Here is a 13,277-nt window from a genome sequence, read left to right on the forward strand (position 1 = left end):
GGAACCAAGGCAGCTTACAGAAATACACAAGATGAAAAAGAAATAGATGGAGAATGGAACACAAAAGCAGAATAGAAAGCTTAGGCCAGGGATGAAGTTAATTCACAAGAATGTACAGAAAAGGATAGCTCATATACTGGTTTATAGAGGAGCAAATCCAGCTCTCAGTCTTCCCAAACAAGGGGGAAAGTCAGTTGTAAAATTCACGGGGTCCATAAGTTTTAAAATAACAATATGCTTTATTTGGGGAAAGCATCGTTTTCATTGGTAAAGAGAAAATAAAATTAACTGTAGCCCATGCCTACAGCATACCAAGGAGATAGAGAATGCTGTGAACTTCAGTTTACACGTAACAGGCAGTGAATACATGAGGCCACCAGACTCAGCTTCTGAGCCCGTCAGACCTGAGACTCAATGCAGGTGACGTGGAAAAGAGAGTGCAGCCAGGTCCCAGTGAGGGGCAGATCACAGATAACTTCCACCAGAGTTCACCCAAAGGAGAAGCTGACTCCACCCTTGCCAAAAATGTTAACCTGAATCTAATTAAGCCTTTAAACCTAACTCCCAGGATACAAGTAAAAATGGTAAAAAGTAGCAAGTTGAAGAGGCAAGGGGATTTACACTCACTCTCCTAACAATGGCCTCCAACCCTCATATCTTACCATGAGGAAGGGAGTTTTACATTGGAGGAGGCTGGAACTGGGGCGAGGCTGGATACTGCTGTACTGGAGGTTCCCATCACCCATGTGAAATAAGCTTGGGTGACACATTGCTCACTTCAGTGTAGCTCTTTGGGTAACAGAGTCTCTTGAGTGTCCACCAACAGACAGACTTTCTCTTAAGTGAGCCCCAGATCCCCAGTGCCCAGACTCCTGAGAGTGGGTTCTGTTCTGGCCTATAAAAGAAATTAGGAAATTGGAGATGGAAGAAAGGGAAGGAAGTAGGGGATTGTCCAAAGGTCAAGAGATGTCATTCTCCTCTAAAGTATCCTCAACAGATTTCAGTTGCCAACAGCAATCTTTCCCAAATGGAATTCTGAGTCTATAGATATTTATAGGTGAGGCTCAAAAAGGGTACCATGATGAAATGAATTTTGAAATGCGGAATTAAATGGGTTTGTTGCTTTGAGACTTGACATAGCCTTGCATAAGCAAATTTGTCCTGTGAGTCTTTAAAACTGGGTTTATATATCTACTGTTTCTAAAACTTACATAACCATGAATTTTTTTCTGGGGCATTCTGAAAATTCTGAAATATTCATTCACTCATTCATTCAACGCATACTTGTTGAGTAGCTGGAACTGTGACAGACACTGTTCGTGGCATAGAAGATGCAAAGATGAATGAGACAACGTTCTTTCCCAAATGGAGTTTATAGTATAACGGGATAACAGGAAATACACCAACAAAATAGAGACTATGATAGGTGTAATAAGTGCTATAGAAATGAAGCAGGGGAAAAGCATAGAGAATGGTGGGGTGGGAGCTTGTGATAGGTGTGAGGGGTGGTGGCTGTTTTAGATCCGTGGTCAGGAAAGGCCTCCCTGAGGAGTGATATGTGAATACAGACCCGATTGAACAAGGCAGTGGCCAGGAGAAGGTGTAGGAAGAGAGTATACCAAACGGAGCTGACAAGTACAAAGGCCATGGGCAGGAAGGAGCTTGGGGATTTGCAGAAACAGCAGGAAAACTAGAGTGCTTATGGTAGAAGGATCAAGGTGGAGAGGAGGGGTGGGAGAGGGCTCCCTCTGGTAGAAGTAGGCAGGAGCCAGATTGTGTAGGGCCAGATCATGGGAATGTTCAGAGAAGAGTTGAGCATTTAGGGGATTTTGCAAATGACAGGCTGTGTGTTGCAAAGGGCAAGAGTTTAGGGTTGTGAAGGAGTGAGAAACTGAGTCATATTTGTATACCTGTTGAACACACAGGTATAAGATAATAGATGAGGAATAAGTGAACTGGCATCTTGGATTCTGGTGGTGACTGAAGCAAACAGGGGTGACAGCATGTTGGGATAAGTTGTGATACAAGGTACTGAGCTCTCATTGCAGCTTCCAACCTGGATTTGTCCGTGGGCAGCCAAGGCTTGTGGCATCCTGAAGGCAGGGAAGAGGAAGTATTACCAAGGACATCTAGAGCTCTTCGGGGTTCCCTAACTTCTAGCTGACAGCCCTGTCTCAATAGGGAAGAAGTGGTCATGTTAGAAGTGTCACCGATGGTCTACTTTTCTTGAGGGAATGGGCTGTGTTCTCTTTTTCTCACATATTACCTAGCCCAGTGCTATATACATGTCTCATTATCTGTAAATATTTGTTCTACTAAACTAAACGTATATCTTGTGACTTTGAGAAAATGAACATTGTAGAAGAGAAAGCGAGTTACACTATAGCCAACAAAATCCAAGCCCATGTCAGCTGATTAATAAATCCATACATGGAAAGCATAAACATTTCTATCATAACCATTAATAGCACTCAAATTATTAAAAAGCTTAAAAAGAACTCCAAGTGGAAATGATGAAGATTGTACATGCATGTTCATAAAATGTGTCATTACATATGCTGATATGTGTCTAAAGGAGAGAAACTTAAAAATAAGACTTTCTTTGGTATTAAGTATACGTTTGTATCTTTGTTTTCCGTTTTTAGTTATATCATTTTAATTTAATTCAATATAATTTAAAAATCATTTTTTCTTTATGACCATCATTATCCTGAAAAAAATTAAAGGCTATTGAAAATGTAATTAATCGTGACCTTTAGTTAGTCTCCTGAATTGATGAACTTTTCTATAGTGCTCATTAACCCCGTGTCAGACATTAAGCACTGATGGTATTTCTGTACCATCATGGTCACTGGAAAATATGTATTGGAAGAAAGTAGTAAAGGTATCATAATCATTTAATTTTTCTGCTGGAAGAAGCTTTAGAATTCATTGAGAAGCAATGTAGACCGTAGACGAATGTTGACTATAATTTGAGTCAATGATGAATTCCTTCCCCTATTATAAACCCATGTGTAAACATGGATTTTTCATCAAAAAATTCATCAGTAGCTGGTCCATAACTCAATCTTAAGGAAACTTTGATGTATAAAAGTCAAAGAATATTTAAATTTTATAACATGCTTTAAATTCTATTTTGGAAAAACCAGAGAAAACAGACAAGCAGAAAGAACAATATAAAAATCACTCATAATCACTCATAGCCACCACCACCTTCAGACCATTACTAGTAACTTCCTTTTTGAGTATCCTATTCCTGTTTTGCAACTGGTAAATTAAAGATTCAAGAGTTTATGTGAATTCACCAAAGTTACAGAGGAAAAATTAGTTTCAGTGGTTGTTCTAGAGGCAATGGCAGGTGTTTGAGGCATCTTCCTCATTCACTCTGTATCAATCCAAATACTCCTTCCCATCTACCAATCTTGTTTTCTCCCCACACACCCCTTTAATTTTTGAAGCCGCTGCTGGTTGGTAGTGGTGGATTCAGGGGATAGAACCAGTTCTGTCTGGACCAGTCACTCTCATGCCTAAACTTGTAAGCAAAACGAATTGCCATTGGTATCTCATGTTTTGATCTTGCTTCAGGGCACTACTTTAGAACGTGGACAGTAAATGACAAATTAATACAATTATCAGCCCTACTGAAATCCATCAAATCTTAGTAAACTAAGGTCTTGTTTGCTAGATTTGCTATTTAAAAACAAACAAAAAAAGATACAGTAAGGGAATAACATAGATGCCAACTTGGCATTATTCTTTCAGTGATAAATGAAATATTCTGACAGAGGAGTTCCTGATTAAAGATGCAAGGACCCTGTCATGCTAACTGCAGCTGATTTCCTGCCTTGAAATGTCTTCCTGCTTGTGTCACTGCCAGTGACTGACAGCTGGCTTAATAATTAAATTCAAGCAGTGTTTGCTTTTCTTGACCTTTACTGAGAAACAAATTTTCGAGCTCTGGACATGAGTAGAGTGTTTTAATTTGGGGAGAATAATGTGTTTGCATCATTTCCAGCAACCTGTGTCTGTGATTACCTGTGTTATTTCACATTCCACTTCACAGCAGACTTTTAGAGGATGGCTGGTAGTTGAAGTCACTCGGTAATTAATACCCAGCTTTGGCTCCCTGCACATGTTTCACCCAAAAGAGGGCATATTTGTCTCTGGTAGACTTAATAAGGGCTCTAGCAGCCCACTGTTCTCAAGTGTATCCAAAGCCAATTTATTTTGAACATCTAGGTTTTTCACAGTCTGTTAAGGTCTTTAGTCATTCTTGCTTATAAGAGCAAATCATTTTCTCCAGTTCTAACCTTGATTTACTTGCCTTTCTTTACTTATGTCTTTTTGTTTTGTTTTCTTTTTGTTTTCTTATATGCTCTCCATCGCCCTCTACCGGGGCAGACAGGGTGGTGTAGCAGCAAAGAGCTCCCAGACCCAGGTGAGGCTTCAGATTTTTATCTGGAAAATGGGGATAACACACCCATCTTGTAGAAGTGTTGAAAGGATGAGGAGAAAAGATGTATGTAATGTGTCCATCAAGTGCTTAGCACATGGTGTCGTGGCACTAGATACAGGTAACTGCAGCTGTTATTTTCTTTTTCTCCAAGTTATCAGCATTTATTTATTTTTATTTATTAACTTTTATTTTCATTTCCAGGGTACATGTGCGGGATGTGCAGGTTTGTTACATAGGTAAACGTGTGCCATGGTGGTTTGCTGCACAGATCAACCCATCACCTAGGTATTAAGCCCAGCACCCATTAGCTATTCTTCCTGATGCTCTCCCTCTCGACAGGCCTCAGCGTATGTCGTTCCCCACCCACCCCATGTGTCCATGTGTTCTCATCATTCAGCTCCTACTTATAAGTGAGAACATGTAGTGTTTGGTTTTCTGTTCCTGCATTAGTTTGCTGAGGATGACAGCTTCCAGCTCCATCCATGTCCCTGCAAAGGACATGATCTCATTCTTTTTTATGGCTGCATAGTATTCCATGGTGTATATATACCACATTTTCTTTATCCAGTCTATCATTGATGGGCATTTGGGTTGATTCCATGTCTTTGCTATTGTGAATAATGCAGCTGTTATTTTGTTGTGTATCCAAAGTCTTCTTTGTGACCTTTCTTTCCCCTACTTTGTGGGCTCTGCAGGTTGCCCTCTTCTTTGAAATCCCAGCATCCTTTTCTCGGATCTTTCAAAGAGAACGAATTTCTTGGGAGAAAATTTCCCTTCCTTATCAGGATCAGTTTGGCTATTGCAGAACATGCTGGGGTTCTTTCTTTGTCTGGTTGGTACCTAACTCGGATGTTCTCCAATCCTCCCATGTTAGTGGAGGGTGTAGCCTTCAAGAATACAGCTGCCTATAGGAGTCAGCCTCATCTTTAAATGAAATTTCTGAGTCAAAGGACAAGTAAGGACGAGCGTGTGTTTAGCCTATGTTTAGGGATGTCCAGATATGTTATGTATAGTGAGGGTGACCGTATAATTCAACACCACATTGGAACACTTCTGAAAATGAAAGAGAACACTAAAATCTTTTAAAATGCTTTTAAAATATTTATTTATTAAACAACAAATTGTTTTTGTTGTATTAGCAGACCTGCAAAATAGTTTTATTCAAATCATTTTTCAAAAATGAAATCCTTTTAAAAATATAAATACATCTGTGTCTATAATTAGCCCAAACTTAAAATTTCATTATGTTTTTAAATTTTAAAAAATAATGTAAGCAGAATATTTATTCTTCATACATATTCTTGTACTTGGATCAGTTTCTTAACCATATTTGTCTCTAATTCTGTGACAGTAGTATTTTACTAAAGAATGTATTTTTAAAAATATGATCTAATTTTTAATTTTTTCATAAAATTATCTGAAGTCTTGTTCACAGTTGTCATTTATGGTTAATCAACTTGAAATTATTTATGTCTTCATTTGTTTCTTCTCTGCAGAACATAATATCATTAATGGAGAAAATACTCTCAGTATAGATATTGAAGTACCCAGTAAGCTTAAAGAAAATTCTTCTAAATGGAGGCTATTCCCAAATTTATTTGGTTTTATATTGAAATGAAACAATATGTCAACCCCAACATTTTCAGAGGTACTGTCTTTTACCCGTATTCAGAATATCTTTTCTTAAGAAATGTTTTTACATAACAGACACATCAAATATAAGTTGTCTGTATAAGCTTTTGGAGTCTTTTAGCAGAGTTTCAGATGTTATGAAAATCATAGGCCTATTAGGCTCAAAATAAAGGGATGGAGGAAGATCTACCAAGCAAATGGAAAACAAAAAAAGGCAGGGGTTGCAATCCTAGTCTCTAATAAAACAAACTTTAAACCAACAAAGATCAAAAGAGACAAGGCCATTACATAATGGTAAAGGGATCAATTCAACAAGAAGAGCTAACTATCTTAAATATATATGCACCCAATACAGGAGCACTCAGATTCATAAAGCAAGTCCTTAGAGACCTATAAAGAGACTTAGACTCCCACACAATAATAATGGGAGACTTTAACACCCCACTATCAACATTAGACAGATCAACGAGACAGAAAGTTAACAAGGATATCCAGGAATTAAACTCAGCTCTGCACCAAGTGGACATAATGGACATCTACAGAACTCTCCACCCCAAATCAACAGAACATACATTCTTCTCAGCACCACACCGCACTTATTCCAAAATTGACCACGTAGTTGGAAGTAAAGCTCTCCTCAGCAAATATAAAAGAACAGAAATTATAACAAACTGTCTCTCTGACCACAGTGCAATCAAACTAGAACTCAGGATTAAAAAACTCACTCAAAACCGCTCAACTACATGGAAACTGAACAGCCTGCTCGTGAATGACTGACTACTGGGTACGTAACGAAATGAAGGCGGAAATAAAGATGTTCTTTGAAATCAACGAGAACAAAGACACAACATGCCAGAATCTCTGGGACACATTTAAAGCAGGGTGTAGAGGGAAATTTATAGCACTAAATGCCCACAAGAGAAAGCAGGAAAGATCTAAAATTGACACCCTAACATCACAATTAAAAGAACTAGAGAAGCAAGAGCAAACACATTCAAAAGCTAGCAGAAGGCAAGAAATAACTAAGATCAGAGAAGAACTGAAGGAGATAGAGACACAAAAAACCCTTCAAAAAATCACTGAATCCAGGATCTTGTTTTTTGAAAAGATCAACAAAATTGATAGACCGCTGGCAAGACTAATAAAGAAGAAAAGAGAGAAGAATCAAATAGACGCAATAAAAAATGATAAAGGGGATATCACCGCCGATCCCACAGAAATACAAACTACCATCAGAGAATACTATAAACACCTCTACGCAAATAAACTAGAAAATCTAGAAGAAATTGATACGTTCCTCGACACATACACCCTCCCAAGACTAAACCAGGAAGAAGTTGAATCCTGAATAGACCAATAACAAGCTCTGAAATTGAGGCAGTAATTAATAGCTTACCAACCAAAAAAAGTCCAGGACCAGATGGAGTCACAGCCGAATTCTACCAGAGGTACAAGGTGGAGCTGGTACCATTCCTTCTGAAACTATTCCAATCAATAGAAAAAGAGGGAATCCTCCCTAACTCATTTTATGAGGCCAGCATCATTCTGATACCAAAGCCTGGCAGAGACTCAACAAAAAAAGAGAATTTTAGACCAATATCCCTGATGAACATTGATGCAAAAATTCTCAATTAAATACTGGCAAACCGAATCCAGCAGCACATCAAAAAGCTTACCCACCATGATCAAGTGGGCTTCATCCCTGGGATGCAAGGCTGGTTCAACATACGCAAATCAATAAACGTAATCCAGCATATAAACAGAACCAAAGGCAAAAACCACATGATTATCTCAATAGATGCAGAAAAGATGTTGAATTTTGACAAAATTCAACAGCCCTTCATGCTAAAAACTCTCAATAAATTAGGTATTGATGGGATGTATCTAAAAATAATAAGAGCTATTTATGACAAACCCACAGCCAATATCATACTGAATGGGCAAAAACTGGAAGCATTCCCTTTGAAAACTGGCACAAGACAGGGATGCCCTCTCTCACCACTCCTATTCAACTTAGTGTTGGAAGTTCTGGCCAGGGCAATCAGGCAGGAGAAAGAAATAAAGGGTATTCAATTAAGAAAAGAGGAAGTCAAATTTTCCCTGTTTGCAGATGACATGATTCTACATCTAGAAAACCCCATTGTCTCAACCCAAAATCTCCTTAAGCTGATAAGCAACTTCAGCGAAGTCTCAGGATACAAAATCAATGTGCAAAAATCACAAGCATTTTTATACACCAATAACAGACAAACAGACAGTCAAATCATGAGTGAACTCCCATTCACAATTGCTTCAAAGAGTATAAAATACCTAGGAATCCAACTTACAAGGGATGTGAAGGACCTCTTCAAGAAGAACTACAAACCACTGCACAACAAAATAAAAGAGGACACAAACAAATGGAAGAACATTCCATGCTCATGGATAGGAAGAATCGATATTGTGAAAATGGCCATACTGCCCAAGGTAATTTATAGATTCAATGCCATCCCCATCAAGCTACCAATGACTTTCTTCACAGAATTGGAAAAAATAACTTTAAAGTTCATATGGAACCAAAAAAGAGCCTGCATTGCCAAGTCAATCCTAAGCCAAAAGAACAAAGCTGGAGGCATCACACTACCTGACTTCAAACTATACTACAAGGCTACAGTAACCAAAACAGCATGGTACTGGTACCAAAACAGAGATGTAGACAAATGGAACAGAACAGAGCCCTCAGAAATAATACCACACATCTACAACTATCTGATCTTTGACAAACCTGACAAAACAAGAAATGGGGAAACGATTCCCTGTTTAACAAATGGTGCTGGGAAAACTGGCTTGCCATATGTAGAAAGCTGAAACTGGATCCCTTCCTTACACCTTATACAAAAATAAATTCAAGATGGATTAAAGACTTAAATGTTAGACCTAAAACCATAAAAACCCTAGAAGAAAACCTAGACAATACCATTCAGGACATATGCATGGGCAAGAACTTCATGAATAAAACACGAAAAACAATGGCAACAAAAGCCAAAATTGACAAATAGGATCTAATTAAACTAAAGAGCTTCTGCACAGCAAAAGAAACAACCATCAGAGTGAACAGGCAATCTACAGAATGGGAGAAAGTTTTTGCAATCTACTCATCTGACAAAGGGCTAATATCCAGAATCTACAAAGAACTCAAACAAATTTACAAGAATAAACAACCCCATCAAAAAGTGGGCAAAGAATATGAACAGACACTTCTCAAAAGAAGACATTTATGCAGCCAACAGACACATGAAAAAATGCTCATCATCTCTGGCCATCAGAGAAATGCAAATCAAAACCACAATGAGATATCATCTCATACCAGTTAGAATGGCGATCATTAAAAAGTCAGGAAACAACAGGTGCTGGAGAGGATGTGGAGAACAGGAACACTTTTACACAGCTGGTGGGACTGTAAACTAGTTCAACCATTGTGGAAGACAGTGTGGTGATTCCTCAGGGATCTGGAACTAGAAATACCATTTGACCCAGCCATCCCATTACTGGGTATATACCCAAAGGAATATAACTCATGCTGCTATAAACACACCTGCATATGTATTTTTATTGCAGCACTACTCACAATAGCAAAGACTTAGAACTAACCCAAATGTCCAACAATGATAGACTGGATTAAGAAAATGTGGCACATATACACCATGGAATACTATGCAGCCATAAAAAATGATGAGTTCATGTCCTTTGTAGGGACATGGATGAAGCTGGAAACCATCATTCTCAGCAAACTATCACAAGGACAAAAAACCAAACACCACATCTTCTCACTCATAGGTGGGAATTGAACAATGAGAACACATGGACACAGGAAGGGGAACATTACACAACGGGGCCTGTTGTGAGGTGGGAGGAACGGGGAAGGATAGCATTAGGAGATATACCTAATGTAAATGACGAGTTAATGGGTGCAGCACACCAACTTGGCACATGTATACATATGTAACAAACTTGCATGTTGTGCACATGTACCCTAGAACTTAAAGTATAATTAAAAAAAATTATATATATATAAATCATAGGCCCATTCAATTTCATTTCATTCCAGCACAGGGTATACAATTATATAATTATAAGTAGGGGCTCCATCAGAAAATTCTTTTCTCAGGAACCAAAAAGCTATAAGACATAGAGAAAACAATTAACAAAATAGCAGTAGTAAATTCTTCCCTATCCATAATTATATTAAATGTAAGTGGTTAAACTCTCCAACCAAAATACATAGATTGGCTGAATGAATAACAAACCATGATTCTACTATATGCTGTCTCACTTTAGAGACAAAAAAGACTCACTTTAGATTTAAGGACATGCATAGGTTGAAATTAAACACATGGAAAAAATTGTAACCAAGAATGATGGAATAGCATACTACTGATATCACACAGAATAGACTTTAAGTCAAAGACTGTTACAAGAGAGAAAAAGAACATTGTTAATGATTATTAATTTATCAAGAGGATATAACAATTATAAATATATATGCACCAACATCAGAGCTCCTAAATATATAAAATAAACACTGAAAGATTTGAAAGGAGAAATAGACAGATCTACAATAATAGTAGGAAACTTCAATACCTCAATTTCAGTAATGGAGAGAACAGCTTATAAAAGATCAATAAGCAAACTAAAGGACATGAACAACACTATAGACCTATTGGTACTGACAGACATATACAGACCATCAACCCACAAGAATAAGATACACATTTTTCTCAGGTGCGCATTCTCCACCACAGACCATGTTAGTCCACAAAATCAGTCTTAACAAATTTAAGAAAATTTAAATCATACAAAGTATCTTTTCCAATTACAATGGAACGAAATTAGAAATTAATAGTGAAGGACAAAACTTCAGCTTAACTAAGAGAAAACGAGAGAAGACCCAACTAAAATAAAAAATAAAACAGGGGCCATTACAGCCAATTTTACAACAATAAGGATTATAAGATAACACTATAAACACTTGTACATTAACAAATTTGGTAACCTAGAAGAAATGAATAATTTCCTAGAAGCACACAGCCTACCAAGACTGAATCATGAAGAAACAGAAATTGTGAACCGATTCATAACTAGTAAAGGAGATTGAGTCAGTAATAAAAAACCTGCCAACGAAGAAAATCCCAGGACCAGATGGCTTCACTGGTGAATTCTACCAAACATTTAAAGAAGAAATGACACCAATCCTCCTCAGTCTCTTCCAATATATTGAAGAGGAGGGGCCACTTCCAAACTCATTTTGATACCAAAGCCAGACAAAGACACTACAAGAAAAGAAAATTACAGCCTAAGATCCCTGATGAAGACTGATGCAGAAAAAGCATTTGACAAAATTCAACACCCTTTAATGAACAAAACACTCAACAAAACAAGAACAGAAGAAAACTACCTCAACATATAAAGGTCATAAATGAAAACCGCACAGCTAACATACTCAGTGGTGAAAGACCAAAAGCTTTTCCTCTAAGAACAGGAACAAAATAAAAATACTTGTTTTTAGTACTTCTGTAACATGGTACTGGAAGCCCTAGCTGGAGTAATCAGGCAAGTTTTTTAAAAAGCATCAAAATTGGAAAGGAAGAAGAAGTAAAATTATATCTGTTTACTGTCAACATGATATTACATGTAGAAAACCCTAAAGATGCCACAAAAACTATTAGAACTAAGTAAGTTCAAGTTGTGGCATATAAAATCAACATACAAAAATCAGTTGTATTTCTATACATTAACAATACACAATCTGGAAACAAAATTAAGAAAACAATTCCATTTACAATAGCGTCAAAAAGAATAAGATATTTAAGAATAAAGTTAAAGAAGTAAAAGACTTACACACTGAAAACTATAAACATTGCTGAGAAAAATTAAAGGGGACAAAAATAAATGGGAAGATACTCTGTGTTCATAGATTAGGAGACTTAATATCACCAAGATGCCAACACTTCCAAAGGGATCTGCAAATTTAATGCAATCCTTGTCAAAATATCAATGATATTTTTTGCAGAAATAGAAAAATCCATCCCAAAAGTCATATATTTCAATTCTCAAAGCATCTCAGATAGCCAAAACAAAAAAAAAAAAGATCAAGCCTGGAGGTTTCACACTTTCTGATTTCAAACCTATTACAAAACTATAGTAATCCAAATAGTGTGGTACTGGCATAACACAGACATACAGACCAATGTAATTGACTAGAGAGCTCAGAAATAAATTATCATATATATGGTCATATAATTTTCAACAACAGTGTCAAGACAGTTCAATGGAGAAAGAATAGTTTTTTCAACAAATAGTGCTGGAAAAATGCAAAATAATGAAGTTGGATGCCTACTTCATACCATATTCAAAAATTCACTTAAAATGATTTAAAGAACCTAAACACAAAACCTACAACTATAAAACTCTTAGGAGAAAACATACCGACAAAACTTCATGCCATTAGATTTGGGAATAATTTCTTGAATATGACACCAAAGCACAAGCCACAAAAGTGAAAATAGACAAATTGGACTGCATCAAAATAAAAAAATCTTCTGTGCATGAAACAATGTAATCAACAGAACACAAAACCAACCTATAGAATGGTAGAAAATATTTGCAAATATTATATATGATAAGGGTTTAATATTGAGAATATATAAAGAATGCCTACAACTCAACAACAAAAATACAAATAAACATTCAAAAGTAGGCAACCGACTTGAATAAACATTTTACTAAAGAAGATATACAAATGATCAACAAGCATATGAAAAGATGCTCAGAATCACTACTCATTAGGTAAATGCAAATCAAATCCTCATATCTATTAGGATGGCTATGATCAAAACCAAACAAAACAGAAAATAATAAGCATTGATGAGGATGTGGAAAAATTGGAACCCCTGTGCACTGTTGATAGGAAAGTAAAATGGTGCAGCCACTGTGGAAAACACTACGTTATAAAAAAAAGGTTCTTAAAAAATTAAAAATGGAATTATTGTATGATTCAACAATACCACTTCTGGGCATATTTCCAGAAGTATTGAAAGCAGGATCTCAAAGAGATGTTTGTACACTCATGTTTATAGTGTCACTATTCATTATAGTCAAGAAGTGGAAGCAACTCATGTTCATTGACAGATGATTGGATAAACAATGTGTC

Source organism: Nomascus leucogenys, chromosome 14 (genome assembly GCF_006542625.1).
Source record: "Nomascus leucogenys isolate Asia chromosome 14, Asia_NLE_v1, whole genome shotgun sequence".
NCBI lineage: Eukaryota > Metazoa > Chordata > Mammalia > Primates > Hylobatidae > Nomascus > Nomascus leucogenys.